We start from the raw sequence: 9,644 nt of genomic DNA on the forward strand, positions 1-9,644 counted from the left end.
AGAGATAAAGATTGCATGTCGTGGTTTGTGTAAGACAATTTCACTTCTACTTCAGATGTTAAAGGGCAGTCATTTTTTAAAAGGTAACCTTTAAGTGTTTAAAGGCTCATATGAATTACAATTCAAACTTCTTTATATAGTGTTCTTCCACTCATAGTATGATCTGTACTTTTCATTAAGGTAAGATGTATTCTTTTTAACTTTTAGGTATGTAAATAACAGCCAAAAAGTAGTTATTGAGTTCATATTATGTATCGACTACTTTTCTAACTTTTCTAGGTAGTGTGAAGCTATAGATGATACAGTCATTGTCCAAAAGGAATTTATGATTGTGTGACAGTTTGAAGATTAATTCTACACATGACAGAGAAGGAATAATAAAGCATATAATCAAGTACAGAATAAAATGGTATCAGTTACAGGTGAGATAAATGTTGGTTTGTACTTCCTCATTTTGTCTCCAAAAGGATTTGAGATAAAGGATTTGAGACAATTTATAGAAGTGATCTAGAAAGCCTATAGAGAAGATATGAGAGGTAAAGAGGAAGTAGGTTTATGGCTACTGAAGACACATCCTAAGCAAAGCCACCAAGGTTGTGATAGGCATCATCTCATATAGAGGCATCTGACCTTACTAGCCTAGTATTAATGGGAAATAGGAAGAGATAGTATGACAGAGAAAGAAGGATTTATGTTTGTGGAGTAAGAGTCTTTTGAAACTTCAAACAGAGGAATAATAACACAAGGGTGTTTATTAAATTCTGGTAAATAATGGGTTAGTCATACAGGAATTAGGAAAAAACCTGAAGTCAAGTAATTAATTAAGTATGTATTTGAGCATGTCATCTCCTGATTGCCTAGGATAGGGTGATCAAAGTTCAAATGGAGAGAGAAAAATGGATATGCAGCTATTTCAAGGTGGAAATGGTAGGTTTGGGTTACATTATATACTAGGAATAGGCAACCAATGGTGACATGAATAGAGACAGGCTGACAGAAAATATTCTGTGAAGTATATAATAATCATTCTGGTATTGTTGAGTTTGGAGTTATCTAATAGAAAGCAGTGTAGAGTATGAAGCTGCGATTTAAGTGAGAGGTGCAGTCTGAAGGCAAAGACCTCTGGACAACCTTCTTGACAAGGTACTGTGAAGTGATAAAGGACCCAGGGCCAGAGACTGAAGGCATATCAAAGTTACAAGGTAAATGTGGATGGAAGATGAGTGGACTAGAGCATTAGAAAACAATATTCAAAAACTGTTCTAGAATAAGCAGGACATGAATAAATTTTGAGTCAGGGAATGGTAAACAAGTAGAGACAAAATACTGAAATTCTGGAAGGGGAAGGAATAATTGCAGAAATGTCTCACTTCTATGATTATCCCTTCTAGAAATGGAGGAAATTAAGGTCATGGTTTGAAGATTTAACTTTTGAGAGAGGAGGTAGTTCTTATTCTAAGTATGGGGTGTGTGGGGGATACTAAATTAAAGGATAGGCATACACATAAAAAAACAACTTCTTGAGAGATAGAAATAGGGGTAAATCTGTCCATTCTGTCCATGTTTATTATTGTACTAGGTAGTATGGCTGTCATAGTGTTCATAGTTCCCAGACCAGCAGTATTACCATGACCTGAGAATATATTAGAAAAGCAAATTCGAGCTTACCCTCATCCAGGCCCAGCAATCTGTTTTTTAACCTGCTCTCCAGATGATTGTGATAATGCTGACATTTGAGAACCTCCACTCTAAGAGAATTAGGAAGGTAAGGTGAATGAGAAGCTGGGAGTGGGTTGAGTGGGGTTTGGGAGGTCCTTGGTGTAGGCTATCTATGACTTTCAAGGGGTATATGGCAAAATCAACTTATGGTATCAGTGTGCCGATAGGGATAAAAGATTAAAAAAGTTGCTTTTAGGTATCACAAATTAATGTTACTGTTGACATTTTGTACACATTTGTCTTGCATTTGTTGCCCATTTCATTAGAGATTCTAATGTGGGCATTCACATCAGAGAAAGGATATGGGGTTCCACCATAGTAGATAGTGGTAAATATCAAGTGGTAAGCAGATTCTTCAAATTTTTTCAAAACACATGTTACAATCAGTAACTTACATGTGCATGGAATAGCAGCTCTACACAATAACATTTTCAAATGAATCAAGGCCTTTATTTTCTATAATACTACATTTTATGTCTTGTATTTATTTTTATATAATCTTTAAATGCAGATAAATTAGGGTAAAACATGATGTGTACAATCATAGTTGAAAGAAAGCCAGCATAATTCCTTCTTCTCTTCCTTGTCTTGATCATTCCTTCATCTCTTTCCTTTGATTTTTATTCTTTTTACTTCTAACATGTATCGTTTTCTAAGGACTGTTCTCTGACATATTTCTCTGTCTACCAACACTACTTTAAGTAACTAGTACAATTTCAAGGATCTCACTTGCATCTCGATTTTGAAGATTATATTTATTTCTAGTCTTCTCAGAATACTTTTGGAAGTCTAGTGCTATTTCTGTAACCACAGTCTACTAAATTTTATGGAATTTAGTCTTTATTTACTTCCAGATGTACACACTCTTATCTAACCTAATCTATACCTAGCAACATATAGCTTAGGTTTCAAATGAGAGATTTTTTATCCTGGTTTTCCTTCTCTCCTCTAGATTTTTTCCACCTCTTTTTCTCATTTATATAACCTTCTCAAACTTTATACCTGCTCCCTTGCTGGACTAAGATGAGTTACTTATTCACATATTAACTAATTCTCTAGTGTTGATTGGTTTCTGGACAGAACCTGACCTGCATATATTCTGTGTCCAGCACTCATCTATCCCAGTATGATAAATCCTGACCATTACCCAATTCCCCACAGCTTGATATTTCCAAGTAGATATCATTTCAAACTCAACACATGCAAACTAAGCTTCCCATTTTATTCCTCAAGTGGAATTTTCTTCCCAAATTGTTAGTTTTTTTCCCCAAGCTCCTAGACTTAGAATTTTTGAGATTTTTTTTTAAATTTTATTATGTTATGTTAGTCACCATACAATACATCATTAGTTTTTGATGTAGTGATCCATGATCCATTGTTTTCGTATAACACCCAGTGCTCCATGCAGTACCTGCCCTCCTTAATACCCATCACCGGGCTAACCAATCCCCCCTCCCCCCTCCCCTCTAAAACCCTGTTTGTTTCTCAGGTCCGTAGTCTCTCATGGTTCATCTCTCCCTCCCGTTCCCCCCGCCCATTTTTCCCTTCCTTCTCTTAATGTCCTCCATGTTATTCCTTATGTTCCACAAATAAGTGAAACCATATGATAATTGACTTTCTCTGCTTCACCTATTTCGCTTAGCATAATCTCCTCCAGTCCCATCCATGTTGATGTAAAAGTTGGGTATTCATCCTTTCTGATGGCTGAGTAATATTCCATCGTATATATGGACCACATCTTCTTTATCCATTCATTTGTTGAAGGGCATCTCGGCTCTTTCCATAGTTTGGCTATTGCGGACATTGCTGCTATGAACACTGGGGTGCATATGGCCCTTCTTTTCACTACATCTGTGTCTTTGGGGTAAATACCCAGTAGTGCAATTGCTGGGTCATAGGGTAGCTCTATTTTTAAATTTTTGAGGAACCTCCACACTGTTTTCCAAAGTGGCTGTACCAACTTGCATTCCCACCAACAGGGTAAGAGGGTTCTCCTTTCTCCACAACCTCTCCAACATTTGTTGTTTCTTTCCCTGTCCATTTTTGCCATTCTAACTGGTGTGAGGTGGTATCTCAGTGTGGTTTTGATTTGGATTTCCCTGATGGCTAATGATGATGAACATTTTTTCATGTGTCTGTTAGCCATTTGTATGTCTTCTTCAGAGAAGTGTCTGTTCATCTCTTCTGCCCACTTTTTGACTTGATTATTTGTTTTTTGGGTGTTGAGTTTGAGAAGTTCTTTATAGATCTTGGAAATCAGTGCTTTGTCTGTAGTGTCATTTGCAAATATCTTCTCCCATTCTGTGGGTTGCCTCTTTGTTTTGTTGACCGTTTCCTTTGCTGTGCAGAAGCTTTTTATCTTGATGAAGGCCCCAAAATTCATTTTTGCTTTTGTTTCACTAGCTTTTGGAGATGTATCTTGAAAGAAGTTGCTGTGGCCGATGTCAAAGAGGTTATTGCCTATGTTATCCTCTAGGATTTGGATGGATTCCTGTCTCACATTGAGGTCTTTCATCCACTTTGAGTTTATCTTTGTGAATGGTGTTAGAGAATGGTCGAGTTTCATTCTTCTGCATGTGGCTGTCCAATTTTCCCAGCACCATTTATTGAAGAGACTGTCTTTTTTCCATTGCATGTTTTTTCCTGCTTTGTCGAAGATTATTTGACCATAGAGTTGAGGGTCCATATCTGGGTTCTCTATTCTGTTCCATTGGTCTATATGTCTGTTTTTGTGCCAGTACCATGCTGTCTTGGTGATCACTGCTTTGTAATATAGCTTGAAATAGGGCAACGTGATGCCCCCAGCTTTGTTTTTCTTTTTCAACATCTCCTTGGCGATTCGGGGTCTTTTCTGATTCCATACAAATTTTAAGATTGTTTGTTCCAGCACTTTGAAAAATGTCATTGGAATTTTGATCGGGATGGCATTGAAGGTATAGATTGCTTTGGGTAGCATAGACATTTTAACAATGTTTATTCTTCCGATCCATGAGCATGGAATATTTTTCCATCTTTTTGTGTCTTCTTCAATTTCTTTCATGAGTGTTTTGTAGTTCCTAGAGTATAGAACCTTTACCTCTTTGGTTAGGTTTATTCTAAGGTATCTTATGGTTTTTGGTGCTATTGTAAATGGAATCGTTTCTGTAATTTCTCTTTCAACAGTTGCATTGTTAGTGTATAAGAAAGCAACTCATTTCTGTGCATTGATTTTGTATCCTGCCACATTACTGAATTGCTGGATGAGTTCTAATAATTTGGGGGTGGAGTCTTTTGGGTTTTCCACATAAAGTATCATGTCGTCTGCGAAAAGAGAGAGTTTGACTTCTTTGCCAATTTGAATACCTTTTATTTCTTTTTGTTGTCTGATTGCTGTTGCTAGGACTTCTAGTACTATGTTGAACAACAGTGGTGAGAGTGGGCACCCTTGACGTGTTCCTGATCTTAAGGGAAAGGCTCTCAGCTTTTCCCCATTGAGGATGATATTCACTGTGGGTTTTTCATAGATGGATTTTATGAGCTTGAGGAATGTTCCCTCTATGCCTATACTCTGAAGAGTTTTAATCAGGAAAGGATGTTGTATTTTGTCAAATGCTTTTTCTGCATCAATTGAGAGGACCATATGGTTCTTCTCCCTCCTCTTATTAATGTGTTCTATCACATTGATTGATTTGCAAATGTTGAACCACCCTTGCATCCCAGGGATAAATCCCACTTGGTCGTGCTGGATGATCCTTTTAATGTATTGTTGGATCCTATTAGCTAGGATTTTGTTGAGGATTTTGGAATCCATATTCATCAGGGATATCAGTCTGAAATTCTCCTTTTTGATGGGGTCTTTGCCTGGTTTGGGGATTAAGGTAATGCTGGCCTCATAGAATGAGTTTGGAAATTTTCCTTCTGTTTCTATTTTTTGAAAGAGCTTCAGTAGAATAGGTATTATTTCTTCTTTGAATGTTTGGTAGAATTCCCCAGGGAATCCATCAGGCCCTGGACTCTTGTTTTTTGGGAGGTTTTGGATCACTGCTTCAATCTTGTTACTGGTTATTGGCCTATTCAGGTTGTCAATTTCTTTCTGTTTCAGTCTTGGCAGCTTATAGGTTTCCAGGAAGGCCTCCATTTCATCCAGATTGCTCAGTTTATTGGCATATAGTTGTTAATAATAATTTCTAATAATTGTTTCTATTTCCTTGGTGTTGGTCGTGATCTCTCCACTTTCATTCATAATTTTATTAATTTGGGTCCTTTCTCTCTTCTTTTGGATAAGTCTGGCCAGTGGTTTATCAATCCTATTAATTCTTTCAAAGAACCAACTTCTAGTTTCATTGATCTGATCTACTGTGTTTCTGGTTTCTAATTCATTGATTTCTGCTCTAATTTTAATTATTTCTCTTCTAATGCGTGGCTTAGGCGTCGTTTGTTGCTTTTTCTCTAGTTCTTTAAGGTGTAGAGTTAGTTGGTGAATTCGGGATTTTTCTATTTTTTTGAGTGAGGCTTCGATGGCTACGTATTTCCTCCTTAGGACTGCCTTTGCAGTATCCCATAGGTTTTGGACCGATGCGTTTTCATTCTCATTGATTTCCATGAGTTGTTTAAGTTCTTCTTTGATTTCTTGGTTGACCCAAACATTCTTGAGCAGAGTGGTCTTTAGCTTCCAAGTGTTTGAATTTCTGCCAAATTTTTTCTTGTGATGAGTTCCAGTTTTAGAGCATTGTGGTCTGAGAATATGCAGGGAATAATCTCAATCTTTTGGTATTGGTTGAGACCTGATTTGTGACCCAGTATATGGTCTATTCTGGAGAAAGTTCCATGTGCGCTTGAGAAGAATGAGTATTCGGTTGTTTTAGGGTGGAATGTTCTGTAAATATCTATGAGGTCCATCTGGTCCAATGTATCATTCAAAGCTCTTGTTTCCTTGTTGATTTTCTGCTTAGATGATCTGTCCATTGCTGAGAGTGGAGTATTGAGGTGTCCTACAATTAACGTATTGTTATCAATATGACTCTTTATTTTGGTTAACAGTTGGCTTATGTAGATGGCTGCTCCCATGTTGGGGGCATAGATATTTACAATTGTTAGATCTTCTTGTTGGATAGACCCTTTAAGAATGATATAGTGTCCTTCTGTGTCTCTTATTACAGTCTTTAGTTTAAAATCTAATTTGTCTGATATAAGAATTGCTACGCCAGCTTTCTTTTGAGGTCCGCTGGCATGGAAGATGGACCTCCATCCCTTCACTTTCAGTCTGGATGTATCTTTAAGTTCAAAATGAGTCTCTTGTAGACAGCATATGGATGGGTCCTGTCTTTTTATCCAATCTGCAACCCTGTGCCGTTTTATGGGAGCATTTAGGCCATTCACGTTGAGAGTGATTATTGAAAGATATGAATTAATTGTCATCATGTTGCCTGTGAAGACATTGTTTTTATAGATTGTCCCTGTAAATTTCTGTTGTAGATCACTCTTGGGCTCTTTCTCCTTTTACAGAACCCCCCTTAATATTTCTTGCAGGGCCGGCTTAGTGGTCACATATTCTTTCAACTTCTGCCGGTTGTGGAAGCTCTGCATCACTCCATCCATTCTAAATGACAGCCTTGCCAGATAAAATATTCTTGGCTGCATGTTCTTCTCATTTAGTACCCTGAATATATCTTGCCAGGCCTTTCTGGTTTGCCAGGTCTCTGTGGATAGGTCTGACGTTATTCTGATGTTCCTCCCTCTGTAGGTAAGGAATCTCTTCCCCCTAACTGCCCTTAAGATGGTTTCCTTGGTTCTAAGATTTGCAAGTTTTACTCTTACATGCCGGGGTGTTGGCCTGTTTTCCTTGATCTTAGGAGGGGTCCTCTCTGCCTCTAGGACTCAAATGTTTGTTTCATTCCCCAGATTAGGGAAGTTCTCAGCTACGATTTGCTCAAATACATCTTCTAGCCCTCTCTCTCTCTCCACTCCCTCCAGGATTCCAATGATTCTGACATTGGAACGCCTCATGGTGTCACTTATTTCTCTGATTCTATTTTCATGGATTCTGAGTTGTTTTTCCCTGGCCTCCTCTTTTCCCTTTTTATCTATTATACTGTCTTCCAGATTGCTCATTCTCTCTTCTGTCTCAGTTACCCTAGCTGTTAGATTATCTAGATTGGATTGGATCTCATTGATAGCATTTTTAAGTTCTGCCAATTCCCCTTTTATTTCTGCCCTTAGAGACTCTATGTTGCCATTAATTGATTTCTCCATTCTAGCCATTGTCTTCACAATTGCTAGCCTGAATTCCATCTCTGACATCTTGGTTATATCTGCATCCATTTGTAAATCTGCAGCATAAGTCATAATCTCTGAGTCTTTTCTATTTTGTGGGCTCCTCCTGCTAGTCATTCTGTTGATGGGTGTTTGAGGGAATGTATAGAGTCCAGATAATTGACCAGAACCCAAGCAAGATGCACCTGTTTTCTTAGGACCTTAGGGTTGCTGGCCTCTTGTTTTCCCAGCCTGTCTTCTGCGGGAGGGGCCTGCCGCACCGTTATTCAGCAACCCTGTTTGGGTGGAGTTGCCCTGCGCCCCTTTGGTGGGGGATGGGCTCAGTGGGAATCAGTCTTTGGGGCTTTTGTTCTCTGGCGCCTTTCCCTGGAGGCTTTCCACGTCTCTTCCGCGAGTCAGAGCAGAAGAGACCGTTTCCAACCCTCTGCCTCAGAGCAGAGAGATCGCAGTCTGTTCTTCAGTGAGCTCTCCAGGCCACATTGTCTCCGTTTCTGCCGTGCTGCTATAAACTGCAGCGTCCTGGGTTGTGCGCCCCTCCGCAGCGCCCCCAGTCCTGCCTCCAGGTCAGGGCACATCTCTGCCCTTTGTGCTTCTAAAACCACCAGCTGCTCCCAGTTCGTGCACGCACGCGACTCCACCGCTTGGGGTCCTGTCCCAGGGACTTCAGTTCACGTGCACGCGACTCCGACGCTCAGGGTTTCCACCCTGGAGGTTGCAGTTCACCCGCGGGAGCCGGCGCACCAGGTTTCCATCTCGGAGGCTGCAGTTCGCATGCGCGCGACCGTCGCTCCGGTTTCTGTCCAGGGGGCTGCGGTTCGCGTGTGCGCGACCCCGCCGGTCTGGTTTTCCACCCCGGGGGCTGCCCTAAAGTTCTTTCCCAATGCTACCAGTCTGCGAGTCTGTGCCCCGGCTGCAGTGCGTGAGGCTGTCACCAGCGGTGTAGGATCCCCCTGTCCAGGCACCCTCCTGCTGCCATTTATCCTCCGATATCTGCCCACAGAATCATGGCTCTCCACTTCGTACCTCAAAACCAACCGCCTGCAATATTGTTTGTAGAGATCCAGATCTTCTTACATCTCAGGCTGGTTTTGTGGGTGCTCAGAGTGGTCTGGTAGATATCCAGCTCAATTCCGGGAACCAGTTGAAATAGGGTCCCCTACTCTGCTATCTTTCCCCCCTCCGAATTTTTGAGATTTTTAAACCTTATTAATGATTCACTTATGAAACCCTATTCCTTGACTACAATCTAATCACTTTGTCTCATAAAATTGCTCTTGTATTTTTGTCCCTGTGCCTAATTTCTACCTATTTCCCTTATGTAGAAGGCTCTGTCTTCACCTCCATCAATTTTATTTTTTTAAAATTTTTATTGTTATGTTAATCACCATACATAACAATATGTGTTCCATGATTCATTGTTTGTGCATAAGACCCAGTGCTCCATGCAGAACATGTCCTCTTTAATACCCATCACCAGGCTAGCCCATCCTCCCACCCCCCTCCCCTCTAGAATCCTCAGTTTGTTTTTCAGAGTCCATCATCTCTCATGGTTCGTCCCCCCCTCCGATTCCCCCCCTTAATTCTTCCCCTCCTGCTATCTTCTTTTATTTTTTTCTTAACATATAATGTATTATTTGTTTCAGAGGAACAGATCTGTGATTCAACAGTCTTGC

At 40.0% G+C, this 9,644-nt stretch overlaps 1 long non-coding RNA gene across 1 annotated transcript in view; it reads left to right on the forward strand.

Moving 5' to 3' along the window:
* Nucleotides 1-328: 328 nt before the first annotated feature.
* Nucleotides 329-9,644, forward strand: part of LOC118014725 — an 18,506-nt gene continuing 9,190 nt past the window's right edge. Inside the window, exon 1 of the long non-coding RNA XR_004680357.1 lies at nt 329-422. This is a non-coding gene — a long non-coding RNA (uncharacterized LOC118014725). The remainder of the gene's footprint in view (nt 423-9,644) is intronic.

Source organism: Mirounga leonina, unplaced genomic scaffold (assembly GCF_011800145.1).
Source record: "Mirounga leonina isolate KUSES-001 unplaced genomic scaffold, KU_Mleo_1.0 Mir_165, whole genome shotgun sequence".
Lineage (NCBI taxonomy): Eukaryota > Metazoa > Chordata > Mammalia > Carnivora > Phocidae > Mirounga > Mirounga leonina.